The following is a 15055-nucleotide window of genomic DNA, read 5'->3' on the forward strand; positions in this document are numbered from 1 at the left end:
TCTGCTGTGAATTGAAATGATTTTATCCCTAGTAGACTTTCAATCCATTTGAACTGGGAGGGATGGCAGCGAATGAACATCCCTCCCACTTCAAACGGATTGAACTTCTATGGCCACCAGTGGCAGTCCATGACAGGCAAGTAGGTCATTTTCGGGCATTTCATTTTGATTTTCAGTCACTACCTGTTGATTTTGGGCCATTTTATGGGTCACTTCCTGTTGATTTTGGGTTACAGAACAGGAAGTGAATCCCCCAAATGAATGGGCAGTGACTCAAATTCAACAGGAAGTGACCTGTAAATGCCCGAAAAAGAACAGAAAGTGACCTTTAATTGGCCTGAAAATCGGAAAGACTGACTGTGAATGCCCTGGTTTGGAATGAATAAATGTTCATTCACCCCTCAGAGTCTAAATGGATTGGGTGTCGAGTGCCATCAATGGCAGTCATAGAGTTAACTGAGACACTATTATGATTTCTTTAGCAAATAGTTGGTTCCTTTTTTTTTGTTTCTTTTTAAAATATTGACACATTTTTAAAACGATATCTCGATTTTAGGCAGCAGCATACAGATAACCTTTTAGGATACGAAGTATATGTATTACTCACAATATATTACCATTTCGACATTTTGTCAACCCCTAGTATTAGGCCTTTGCGAGTTTAAGATTAAAAAAAAAAAAAAAAATAGGTCGATCTTGGTGATCAATTGTGTCACATTTGATCGATTACATGCATTTTCAAAGAATCTAATATGGATTGTTTTTAAAAGGTTTGTTTCACTCCAGGTGAATTAAGCTAACACTAAAACACAAAGAAAATTAGCGACACATACTGTATAGTGCACGGAAATAAAAATTATTTTATTTATTTATTTATTTATTTTTTTTTTTAAAGAAAACATTTTCGCAGGCCCACTATCTTAATGCCAGTATTCAATGTTGGACTCCATTGCATAAAATCTACCACTTAAAAAATTGCATTATAAAAAATAAGAAAATCAAGATTCAATAAAATCATGAAGATTCACGATTGGCCGATATGAAAAAATCTTTTTGGCCCAGATTGTCGATCTAGTGCAGACATGTCCAAAGTCCGGCCCGGGGGCCAAATGCGGCCCGTGGTCAAATTTCATCCGGCCCCCAGCCTCTGTCATAAAATCAATAACGTCTGGCCCGGACACAGTCTTAATAAATTGGTCAGCAGTACTGCTAACAGCATATGAAGTAGCTTACACACTAAATGCTGCTCCTCATATACCCACTAAAATGCAGCAGCACTCTAAGCAACAATACCCTGTGTGACCCTTCACAATTTTCTAAAATGGCGAAAATCAACAAAAAAAAGAAAGTTGACAGCGACGGCCGACGGATAGGAAGGATAGGTGGAAACTGGACTATTTCTTCACTAAAATACACAACGACTGTGTCTGCCTCATTTGCAAAGAGACAGTTGCTGTTTTTTAAAGAGTTCGATGTGAGGCGATATTACCAAACAAGACACGCTGACATGTACAACAAGATTACAGGGAAGATACTCAGCGAGACATTGAAGCAACTTGAAGTTAGTTTAATTTCTCATGAGCAGTATTTCGCAAGTGCCCAAGAGTTGTAAGAGAACGCCACAAAGGCTAGTTGCGAGATTGTTAAAATTGTTAAAATTGTTGAAATTGTTGAAATTATGAATTAAAAAAAAATAATAAAGCAAATGTGACACACAGAATGGCTTGCTAACATTTGCTTAAATATATTGTTCTACGTAAAGGACGTCAACCAAGGTCGGCCCCCCCCCATTTTTACCACACCAAATCTGGCCCCCTTTGGAAAAAGTTTGGACACCCCTGATCTAGTGTATCTGTAGATTCCGTTGGCAGTTTCCTGTACAAATGAATCTACACCATACAATTGCGTTGTACAACTTACTATAATGCTGCAAAACTAAAAATATTTCCGACCTGTTGTATAGAAAAGGTAATCCAGAAAATGCAATCCAACATATAGAATGTTTGATGTAGAGCCTAAAGTTGGAGTACACTTGGATTTTGTCCTCAGACAACCATGGCAAATGATTGCTCACATGGAATACAAAAAGGCCTTTACCCTGCTGACTCGAGGGCATTTTCTTCATCTACGCCAACAGCTGCAGTAAGATGCATGTGGCTCCTCCTTAACAGGAGACAATCACTCTGATGTGCAAAGAAAATGCAGAAGGAGCAGATAGAGTGGTAACTTCTAATGCCTTTCAAGTCTCTCCATTCAAATGTCACCCCTCTTTGCTATAAACAAGCAACTCAAAAATTTGAAGGTTTGCAGTGAGAATTGTGCCAATGCTGCTGCAGCACTTTTTTTATTTGGTGCACTTCTAGAACAAAAACAGCTAATATAATAAAAATCATGTTATGCACCAAAATAAAAACCAATGGTGGTGACAAAAAATTCATCTGAGTGATCAAAACAGCTAGGCAAATTAAGGCGATTATACCAGAAAAATTAATGGACATGATTGTGATTGATATTGAAATCACTAGGGATGTCTTGATTGCATATTTGTACACCACAGTCCGAGTCACCTGATTTTGGGAATCTGCCTATTCCGGGTCCCGATCCGATGCCGGATTTTCTGTACTGTTTACAGTACTTCCTTTTCTGCTTTTTCCAGAAGTGTTGTGGAGTATAAAATGCAGTGTTGTTAATCTTACTTTAAAAAAGTAATTAATTACAGTTACAAATTACTTCTCCCAAGAAGTAATTGTGTTAGTAACTCAGTTACCTGAATGTAAGAGTAATTAGTTACTTGGCAAAGTAACTGGTGATATTTTTTTTTTTCTCACAAAAAAAAAAAAAAAAAAAAAAAAAAAAAAAACAGGTCTCGCAATGTGAAGTTTAAAGAAGGGTTTTTGAGACAATTGGCCCTAGCCGAATTCTTTACCCTAAACTTAACTAGACACAGGGGTATTGCGGATATTGAGATAACTAGATAGTAACCTTTGCTACGTGTGGAAGTCATTTCATGTTGTGAATCAACCGTTAAAGTTGTTAAAATTGCTCTCGTTATTGCATTAGTTCCCTTCTGTCTATTTTCGACATGTGTAAGTTTTAAAACTGTTTCATCCTTTAAAGATGGAATCAAGTTAAGTTTTGCCAATTTAGGAGTATTTTAGATAAAAAGTTACTTAGGTTCGCTAGGAAGGTTCTCTACAACAGGGCCTTCTTGAGAAGTCTACTGCTTTAAGATGGCGGCTGTTTACTAACGCATTTACCGTAATTTCCCGACTATAACGCACACTTTTTTTCCCCAAAATCAACTTTTAAAATCATGGTGCGCAATATAAACGGGTACATGGATTGGAGACAGAAATATATATATATAAACCAATTTTTTTTTTTTTTTTTATTGACATGGCCACGTTGTGTTGAAGAAACGTATGCGGCGATCCGTTGCCGACCGTTACGGTACGTGACGTCACCATTTTGTTTCGGTAATACTTCACTCTGATCGGCCGAATGATTTCGTCTGTGTTAAATTCTGCTTTTTTCACTCTTCAAAAAGCACAGAATTTAGTTTCTTGAACTCATTTGAGTCAACGTTTATTGCAGCTCCGCAACTCGGACCATAAAAAATGTAACAACACAGACTTCCTGTGTGTGTCCGTCAACTATATCTGTCCCTCGGGAAACTCAAACCCAAATAACAATAGTTCCTATTGTTACTGTCGTGTCGACAGCGATGAGGTCTCTCGGATTTCCGACTTACGTTCTCACTTTCATTTTACCGTATCAATCCATGGAAGAAACATTTATTCATCATGATGAAGCGAGCAAGTTATACAGCAGCCTATAAAAGAAAAGTCACATCTGTTCTGTTTTCTCCTAGATTCTGGTAAGTTGGAGAAGTTGTCAAATCTTATTATTACAGTAAATATTGTCAGTTTATGGTAATGTTTTGAACTACCAATATGCTATGTTTGTGCTCTGTTTCACCAGTCAGTAAAATGACATTTCTGTATCTGTACACGAGCTGTTTTCTTGTATTCTTCTATTTATTGGTGCTAAAATTAGGGTGCGCGTTAGTAACGGGTACAATCCTTTTCTCTAGATTTTACAAGTAAATTTGGGGTGCGCATTATACACGGATGCACCTTATATTCAGGAAATTACAGTAGTTCTTTATTATACTTGTGTCTAATGCCACCGTGTCTGTCATTTGCATCTAGTTCTGTATATATGTGATATCTACAGAAGCATCATGTGGGCGTAGTTTGTGAGCTATCGGCTACAGTCAGGTATTATTGGAGCCACCTAGCATAGTTTGCAACGGCGTCACACTCCCTTGCCTCCACCCCACTCCTGCTCTGCTCTCTCATCTCCGTGAGTCCGTCTTTTTCAGACTTTTCTCACGTCAGTCAACCAACATCGCAACGCATAGTAATGCACGCCTTTCCCACCTCAGTAACGGTAACGGCGTTGCCAAGATGAGAAAAAAAATTAATTACTCACTACTGAAGAAAATAACGCCGTTAGTAACGCCGTTATATTCTAACACTGTTATAAACAACACTAAAAAAAATGTATATATGTATTATTGTATCTTTTGGCAATGTCATTGTATTTCTGCATTTTTTTGTTACTTTTTAGCCCTTAAAAAATACAACAACAACAAATATTTTTTAAATTAAATAAGTTCATATCCTCAGAAAAATGGTGCGATCGGACCGATTTACAATCACGTGATCAGATCTTGGACATCCTTAGAAATCACCATTAGTAAACATAATTATTTGTATTTTAAAACATTATGTTTATTTACTTACTAAAACTCAACTTTAAATTCAAGTTTTCAAGTCAGAGAAGTTTTTCTACTGGGCAAAAGGATGCCCTTCTTGTTTCACCATTTTTTCCAAATAACTACACATTTAGCTTGTCAAAATATTGCATGATGTGTTCCTTGTTAAGTGCACTGTTCAAGCTAGCCTAGTGTGATGCTAAAATGCAGATACACATTCAAACCCAAAGTAAATAACTTAAATTACTGTATATTAATCAATTTAAAGTGTAAATTATTTTTCTACAGAGTCGGAAGAACATATTCTTCTGAATATTATTATAATACCTGTCTGTGTTCCTACAGTGTTTTTTTGCAGATACTGTATTCATTAGTCGGTGCTATAATCACTTCCAGTCTACATTGTCAATGCTAATTTTTCTTCGCCATTCACTTGTGTTTGAAGCTTTTGTTGTGCATTTCTATTCGCAGCCAACTTCACCAGGTGTGCAATTCACTAGGCTCCAAAACACTTAAGCATAAAATGTGTCTTCAATTTCGTGTCCCTTGCCTGATCTCACATCGCATCAAGACATTGGAGGGTTTAACTGTTATGGTTTGAAAGAGTATTTCATAGGCAGCTAGTTAATAACATATTGCTCCAAATGTGTCCATATTATTGAAAAAGGCCATCAAGTTCACTTTCCTCTGGAAAAATACAGTACATTAAGTGAACTGGTTAGTGAAAAGTGGACCATCTTACTGTAAAGGCCGTTTGACACACTAATGAAAGCCCAGGCTGCAAACGCACTGCTGGCCAGCGGATATGTTAATTAAAATTCAAATGTACAGATATTTGGAGGGCTCACCCAATACCCCCGAATTGGGCTGTTTGTTTGTTTTTTCAAATGTGGCCGCTGATCAAAACAAACAGAAAAAAAAAATAATTGTGCAGCAGTCTAATACACATAGCTATACATATCGCTTAGATGGGAAGATAATGTAATGTTTTGCTTTGACATCTGATCTCAGAAATGTCTCGATAAAAACGCACACCACATGCACAGCAGACACTGCATATGTAAAGTTTAAGCTGATGATGGTTGTCGTTTGCTATATGAAATACAAGCAGCTAAACATTTCAAGTAGTGCTAGGTGATATGGTCTAAGTTTGATTTAATTATTTTACCGAATGTCAATACCGAATGTCGATCTTCAGTAAGATGAGATATTTTGACAAACTTTAGTTTAGAAATGTATAAAACTGAACCATACAAAATCAACAATTAGATTATGAATTATATATAGAGGTGGGAATCTTTGGGCACCTAACAATTCGATTACGATTCAGAGGCTCCGATTCGATTATAAATCGATTATTGATGCACCACAATCCCCCCCCCCCGCTTTTAATTTTTTGTACACTAGTACCAAAATTGTTCAAAAGTCCTCTTAGGCCAAACAAACTACTATTTCAGTATCAAGTTAACCATTAAAAACAGTAAATAAAATACTCAAGTCCCCATTCTGTATCGGCAGCTTTAAACTTCATTCAATTAATTTAATGTTTTGAATCAAACCGTTAAAGTTGTTAAAATTGCTCCCGTTATTCCATAATTTCCCTTCTGTCTACTTTCGACGTGAAAGTTTTAAAACTGCATCATCATTTTTTTTTTTTTTTTTTTTTTTAGATAAAAAGTAATTAGGTTGGCTACAACAGAGCCTTCTAGAGAAGTCAACTGCTTTAAGATGGCGCCTGTTTACTAGCGCGGGAAAGTGTCATTTCGCATCTAGTTCTTGGTATTTGATCATCATCATCATTTAAAGATATTCAATTCAAGATTTTGCCGATTTGTTTTTTTGTTTTTTTTTTTTTTAGATAAAAAGTAATTAGGTTGGCTACAATAGAGCCTTCTAGAGAAGTCTACTGCTTTAAGATGGCGCCTGTTTACTAGCGCAAGAAAGTCTGTTATTTCGCATCTAGTTCTTGGTATATGATCTAACACGGCCGTCGCCTGTCATTTCATATCTAGTTCTAGATATATGTGATACCTACCAAAGCCGTATGTTGCCGTACTTTTGTAGCAACTAGCAACTGGGCGCTGTTTGTAGCGGCTGACGGCCGCAGTCAGGTATTATTGTTTTTTTTTTTTTTTTTTTTTTTTTTTTTTTTTTTTTTTGTATTTACTCTCTGTCCGTTCCTAATTGCATCCTGAAGACCGTGCTGACTGTGTTTTATTTCCGCTTTACCTGGTATAATTCAATAATCGGAATTTGGATGTTTGTGAATGGTTCTCGAATCTTCCACAGCTGAATCGCGAATAATCTAAGAATCGAAAATTTCGCACGCCTCTAATTATATAAATAATTAGTTTTGATAAATCAATTCATTCATGATGAATGTCACAAATAAATAACATTACCCTTCTGGTTTTTGTTTGTCTAAACTTCACTTATGCACAACAGTTGATTTATTGTTGTTGTGAAGGGCGCCACAGCAGTCATTCCTATGTGCCTCAAAACAACTAGTTACAGCCCTGAGCCGACCAATCGTTGCCCCTGGCTGGCCTGACATGAACGGATTGCAATTAGCAGCTCATGCATTGATGGACAACGATTAATGTTAATTAAGGACACATTGATTGTCGACTATTCAAATGCCTGTTGCAGTGATAAGCTTCAATTTGGCATCTAGCAGTGGTCCACCCATTGTGGATTGTGCATAGACCGGTTCCCTAACCATCAGAGCTTTTCTTCCACAGCATCTGGGCCACCTCTCCACAGCTGGGAAAACCATAAGTTTCGTCAGCAGTGGCTGGGCAGGGGCTTTTCCTAAGTCCGTGCCAAACTGAAGCATGTCTCATGCCCCAGAACTGGCACAATCAGTTTAACATTAACTGGGCAGGACCTTTGATGCAGATGGCTTTCAGTCAGTGTGGAAAAGGTGGCAAATATTTGTATTGCTACACTTTATTTCAATTCCCCATTGTTAAAGTTGACAGGATTACAAAATAAAACAAAATAACTATTCTAACATCAACGAAATATGTTTGTGAAGTGACACACACGTGCACAAAACATTACATTACATGGGATAGTTGATGGAAATAGATATGTAGCTCCCAATTAGGAGCGGGAACCTCTTGCTACCTCACGATACGCGATACAAAGCTCACGATAACAATGATCTGACGATATGGTGATACAACGTTTATCGATACATTGGTCAGGAAATCATTCTAGGATATTCTACAAACAACTAATAAAGAGGAAAAACAAGCTTCTACTGTGAATAGGAATGAGTTTATCACTAGTAAACGTCCAATCCATTTGAACTGGGAGGGTGGCAGCGAATGAACTTCATTCGTTCGTTTGAAGTGGGAGGGATGGCAGCGAATGATCTTCATTCGCTGCCATCCCTTGATTGAACGTCTATGGCTGTCAGTGGCAGCCAATGCCAGCCAATGCCAGGCAATGAGGTAATTTTGGGCCATTTAAGTTCATTTACCTGTTGATTTCCAGTTACTTCCTGTTGATTTTGGGGTATTTTATGGGTCTCTTCCTGTTCATCTTGAGTTACAGAACAAGAAGTGACCTGGGAATCACTCAAATGAATAGGCAGTGACTCAAACTCAACAGGAAATGACCTGTAAATGCCCTAAAAATCAGACAAAATGACTGTAAATGCTCTGGTTTCGAATGAACGAGCGTTCCCAGTCTAAATGGATTGGGCGTCGAACACCATCAATGCAGCCTTAGAGTTAACTGAAACACCATTATGGAGAAAGATTTTGGTAGCGACTTCTTGGTAGCGACTTCTTGGTTCGTTATTTTCAGACATTGACACCTTTTTAAAATGATATCTCGGTTCTTGGCAGGGGCATATTGATAACCTTTTGGGATACAAAGTATCACGATGTATCACCATTTCGATATTTTGTCACACCCCTACTCCCAATCATGTCGTATTTGTGTCATTTTCAAGGATTTTGTGCTTGACCTAGGCAGTCCCCAATACAGTTTACATTTTAAAGATTGACCCATTATCGGCACAGACATTTGGAAATTTCTCGTATATCTATCTCGGCCTTTTTTTTTTTTTAATACGGCCAGCCGATATGAAAAAAATCCATTTAAAACTGGGTTATTTCGGCTTAGGTGCAGGCATGCCCCCTCTCCTGCCTGCTCCCTCCTGCACTAGTACTCACCCCGTCCCCTGATTGGTTATACGGTAATGGTAAATGGAGTTACACTTGTATGTCACCTTTCCACGTTTTTAAGGCTCTAAAAGCATTTCACACTATATCCTCATCTACCTACAGGTGAAACAGCATTTGGAGCAACGTGGGTTTTAGTATCTTTCTCAAAGATACTTAGACGATGTCATCAGGGCGGAGAACCGAGCCCACAACCTTTGGGTTGGGGATCGACTACTCTACCACTGAACCCCAAATGGCAGAGGCAGAGCCTCTGAAGAAGAAGCTGTCCTCACACACACACTGGACAGCGAGAAGAAAAGTTTTCTTGAGTGTGTGCGAGTGCATTATTAAATTTTTTTACGCCAATTTATACACTTTTACTACAAATGAATATCCGCTCCAAATATCGGTAATAGTTCCCTCTAACTACAAATAATCGGTATCGATATCGGTCCTGGAAAAACCCATATCGGTCTATCTCTAGTACATTTATAAATTATGAAGCATCTTCTTTTCGCCACTGACACTTTTTAGCTCCTTCACCCTCAATTGCTTGTCACTGTTTCGGCAAAGAATTGATACCTTTTTTTTTTACCTTTTAATGAACATAACACACATTGCCACCTATACTGCAGTTACATCGGACACATATCTACAGAACATACAAATGTGGATAGGGTTGGATTTGCAAGAAACAGTATCTGAATTCAATTGATTATTTCCATGAAAACAACTAAACCAGTTACATTGTGGGCAAAAAAGAATCTGAATTAAACCAGTGAAGATTGGAGAGAGGTTTCTCAGCTTGATGTTTATGTGCTAAACACATGTTATGTTCAGAAAAACTGACCACATATCAATAATAATAAATACATTCTCCACAGAGAATGCACTTCACCTTGTTTAGTCTTGTTTTTTCTGCCAAACTTGGTCAGCATGTTTCCAATTCATATGAGCATGTATAACAAAGACAGTGTCGAGTTGCTACATATTTTAATATATTATACAAATTTTCTGGGGGGTTGTCATGATCAATGTTTTTTTTTTCCCTTCAACATAGCATCGATTCAGAACATTTCAGTTTCCGATGTAATGTAATTTTGCTTTCTTTCTCCACTGTGTTCTTTGCCAGCTCCATTTGTTGTGGGCTCAATATGTTCTTGTCATGCCTGCTCCCATTTAGACAGCTCCCATTTGTTACTATCTATATTATATGTATATATATATATATAAACAAATTGTTTTGTACTTTAGTTAATACATTTTGATCCGTACATCATGCCAAAGGACTCCGCCCTCCATCCCTTCATTTTGGAAGTACTGGGCAATTTCGCGTCATTTCCTATTGATTTTCGGTCACTTCTTTTACGTTAACAGTAGAAAACATACAGGAGGATTTTTCTCTCAAAGCAGCTTCCTCCTCCAGTTCGAAAAATTCACATAGATTATTGTCAACCAAACTCTGATGCAGGTCGGAGTTTTTGTAGTAAAATTAGTGGTGTGTTCCTCACCTTCACAACACTGACTTCTTTTTACATTTCTTACAGTGGCTGCTGCTGGCGGAAAAAAAAAAATTCTAATATCCCTCGTCTTCGAAGGGGGCGGAGGAGTCATCAGTCAATCAAGCATGCATTTGAGGGGAAAAGATGGACTGGCACATTCAGCAAGTGAAAAGTCTGAACATAATTAAAGTACTGTAATTTACTTAATAATGGTAGGGTCATTTCTAGAGCTGAAACGAGTACTCGAGCAACTCGAGTAACTCGAGTTTAAAAACTGATTCGAATAATTTTATTCACTTCGAGTAATCGTTTAATTTTGACAGCTCTAAGCATCACGTTTTGCTCGGACTACTTTTAATGCGGGACAACGCGCTGATATCACGTGCGTAGAGGAAGACGCAATAAAAAAAAAAACACTGCAGCTGACAGCCGCTACAAATGACGCCGACGTTGCCAAAAACTAGCCCGCATGATGCTACGGTGGTAGCAGGTGGCATCTGATGCGTCTCATAGAGATCACATGTATTTTGGACTAGATGCGAAATGACAGAGTCAGCGGCGTTAGTAAACAGCTGCCATCTTAAAGCAGTACACTTCTAAGCGCTAATAAATAAGATTAATGTTACTGTCACTCGCTCATGTAACGTTAGCCCTGCGGAGGGCTAGGTTTCTATTAATTATGAACACTGTCGATGTGTGGCTAACATGTCTTACATACAGGCTTTATTTAATCTGTGAAAACATAGCGTTGTAAAGTGATGAGGGTGTAAAATAAAAACTTAATAACATGCTAACTGTCAATTTTAGCTCAGTAGTCATTGCTGGATAAACCACCGAGTAGCACTGGTCCCTAATGTGCTCCAATACAGCATGGATCATACATTTATTTTGAACACTGCAAAAACTCAAAATCCTACCAGGACTTGCAGTTTAGACTAACTTAAAACTTAACTACAACTTAAAAATAGCTTGACACAAATAGAAATTAAATTGAAACACGTGGGAAAAACACCCAACTTTTAAGTGATGTGTGTTATCAAGCGTATTGGCATTTTTAGGTAAGAAATATATAAATATATATATATATATATATATATATATATATATATATATATATATATATATATATACATACAGTGATCTAAAAGTTTTTTGAGTGAAAGTAGTGAATTAGTCTTGTTTTTTTATTCTAGTTACATCTGAGATGCAATTGTTGGCTGTTTTCACCATTGTACATCGAAAATAAAGACATTGATTGACTGAAAATGGTTCAATATTAGACGAAATGTCTTGTTTTCTCATGTATATTTTAAGGCTGTCAAAATTATTGCGTTAACGGACGGTAATTAATTTTTTAAATTAATCACGTTAAAATATTTGACGCAATTAACGCACATGCCCCGCTCAGACAGATTTAAATGACAGTACAGTGAAATGCACACTTTTTAATTGTGTTTTATGGAGTTTTGCCGCCCTCTGCTGGCGCTTGGGTGCGACTGATTTTATAGGCTTCAGCACCCATGAGCATTGTGTAAGTAATTATTGACATCAACAATGGCGGGGTACTAGTTTATTTTTTGATTGAAAATTTTACAAATTTTATTAAAACGAAAACATTAAGAGGAGTTTTAATATAAAATTTCTATAACTTGTACTAACATTTATCTTTTAAGAACTACAAGTCTTTCTATCCATGGATCGCTTTAACAGAATGTTAATAATGTTAATGCCATCTTGTTGATTTATTGTTATAATAAACAAATACAGTCCTTATGTACCGTATGTTGAATGTATATATCCATCTTGTGTCTTATCTTTCCATTCCAACAATAATTTACAGAAAAATATGGCATATTTTACAGATGGTTTGAATTGCGATTAATTGCGATTAATTACGATTAATTAATTTTTAAGCTGTAATTAACTTGATTAAAAATTTTAATCGTTTGACAGCCCCAGTATATTTATAATTGCTCTTCACCTAAAAATATGTATGTTTTATCCGATTGCTCGATTAATCGATAGAATTTTCAGTCGATTACTCGATTACTAAAATATTCGACAGCTGCAGCCCTAGTCATTTCTATCCTTACAACATATGGGTAGATAATCTAAATTACTTAAATAACTGAAGTCGTTATATAATATATAAGTTGCTTAAAAGTTGGTGTGGACAATTAGGGCGTCCTGAAAAGTTGGTAGTGTTATGTCCCTACCGTCCCTATGCAAACCTACGCCCTTGCTTCAATCGTGACACTTTGATTCTGTTCCATCATCTTTTCAGAAAGAACGTATTTGCTGAAGTGCAGTTTTTACCAAGTGTTAGTTAAAAGCGCGCTTTAAAATGTGTACCTTTTTTTTTTTTTTTTTTTTAATTATTGCACAGTTCAGGTTGCTACTGAAGGTATGCTACAGAGGATACGACGGCAGTCGGAGATGCAGAGAGCCATTGATGGCATAATAATTGGCGAGGGGAAGCAAAATAGCATATTGAAATATACAGTATGTATGACGCAATATAAAGCCTAACTGTTATAGATGGAGTTAGCCCTAAATATGAATCCATGCAGACGTCAGGGTAACACAATAATGTTACAAAGACTCATACGCAAAAAAAAAATCAGATAACAGGTACGACAACGGTGTATTCGGTATACTACAATGAAATCAAAACACTTATTCACGTGAATTGGGGAAAACAACTGGTAGACTATACGACTTTCTGAACAATATTGACGGAGGGGTCGCAACCCCTCCCTGTATCGGTGCAATACTGGGCACGAAACCGTGTCATATAAGTAAAACAAAATTCCAATACCATCCTTCTTTACACCTTTTTCAGAATGGTAGATACTTAGTTCGTAAAATCGTAATGTAAGACATAAACCACAAGTGGGCAGTGCGTAAAAATGCGCTCCGACCATCACCATTACGCCAAACTTGGTTAATCATTGTTACTAAAATTGCTAAACTCACCTAGTTTTTGACCGCAGATCCTTCCAGTTAACGTCCAGTTGTGTCTCCTGAAGGGTCGGATGAAGCACGGGGAAAGGCACAACAACTATGAGACGGCAGCTAAACGCCACCGACTCCGTTTCGTCTTCGCTCTTTTTCTCCGGTCCTCCTCCGTTGTCTGACCCGCTCACTCGCTGCCCCTCGCCCCGGACAAATTCACCGGCTTTTGTACGTATCCAGTCATTGTTGTCAACACGTGCGGAGCACAGGTTTGAAACACGTGGAGTTCTTTTTTTCAGGTGTATAATCCGCGTTTTGAAGCACAACAAATTCAAACGCTGGTAAAGTTTGCCTCTGTGGAGCAATGGATAAATAATCCAGAAAATGACATTTTCCCTCACTTTGCTCTTCGGACCAATCCGACTCCTTCTTTAGGCATAACAGCGCACCTGCTTACAATGCGGACCATTTAGTCAATAACAATCGCCTGTTTTTTTTAGGTCGTCACATATCCTGTCTACTAATTTTATTTTGTCACGTAGTCGTCATTGCACGTCAAATCCGGGGATGTTGCTCCAAAAATGCTCAATAGGCGCCTCTTTACGCCACAGTTTTTCTTCCGTCTCTCTCTTTCTCACTCTCTCTCTGCATGTAATGATATTCCATCCTTCTGGTGTGAAGCCACACCCACGCCAACCACTGATTGGTTAGAAATTGCATACAAGGGATGAGAGGATGGGGAGAGAAAAGAGGTAAGGGCAGCAATAAAGAAAGTAGGATAGGCAGGGAAGGATGAAAAGAGAAGTAGATGAGACAGGGGAGGAAGATGAGAAAGTGGAGTGAAAGATGAAGGCCAGTGTGCCAAAAAAAGAAGGATAAAGGAGCCTGAGACAGAGTTGGGGTGTGTGTGGAGAAAGGCAAGGCCATGCACTGAGCTTGATGTGTTTGAGCCCAAAGGGACAGGCTGGCTAATGAAAGAGAAAACACTTCCCCTTTTTTCAAGCCTCTCACGGTGCTTTAGCCAAATATGTCTAATGCGGATGTACTTTGACTCGAGGCAAAAGTGAATTCTTACAGGCAATGTCCTCAATGACTGAGCACAGGCGTCACTTCTGTCTGCCTGGCCTCTTCTCTTTATAAAATCTGGTTTCTCTCAGCTACGCAGCCTCCTCTGTGAGTCTGTGATGAATAAGTAAGTAGCTGCAGAGAGGCTGGAGATTGGAGTGTGTGTAGAATACGCTGCTTCTGGCCGTCGGGAGGGAAATAAGTAACAGCCTGAGTAAGAGAGCAAATGAGTTGTCGGGATATTGCTGAATATCTTTGTGGTGCAACCACACAGGGTAGCAGGAAAAGGCAGACAAAAATCACATGGAAGCTCCTTGGAGAGTCTTTGATTGATGGCGACGCTTCGGGGAGTATTTCAATATGAACTTGGTTAAGTCTGAGCCACATGAGGCATTCATCACTAGCTGCCATACAAGGGTGAGATGCTCACCAACAGTTTAAATAGTATTTTATTTCCAAAGGACACCAGGGGAACCTCTTTGCTGGCATCGGTTTACCTATTTGGGGTTAATTTTTTCCCGCAAACCATAAATCTGCAACATGACTACAGAGGCCCTCACAGGATTTGAAGCATA

At 38.0% G+C, this 15055-nt stretch overlaps 1 protein-coding gene across 1 annotated transcript in view; it reads right to left on the bottom strand.

The window, feature by feature from the left end:
- brinp2 (bone morphogenetic protein/retinoic acid inducible neural-specific 2) overlaps positions 1-14073 on the bottom strand; it is a 293456-nt gene extending 279383 nt beyond the window's left edge. The window contains exon 1 of the mRNA XM_057857700.1: positions 13437-14073. The gene's annotated coding sequence lies outside the window, so the exon portion shown is untranslated. The remainder of the gene's footprint in view (positions 1-13436) is intronic.
- Between the last annotated feature and the right edge of the window lie 982 nt (positions 14074-15055).

Source organism: Corythoichthys intestinalis, chromosome 14, assembly GCF_030265065.1.
Source record: "Corythoichthys intestinalis isolate RoL2023-P3 chromosome 14, ASM3026506v1, whole genome shotgun sequence".
Taxonomy (NCBI): domain Eukaryota; kingdom Metazoa; phylum Chordata; class Actinopteri; order Syngnathiformes; family Syngnathidae; genus Corythoichthys; species Corythoichthys intestinalis.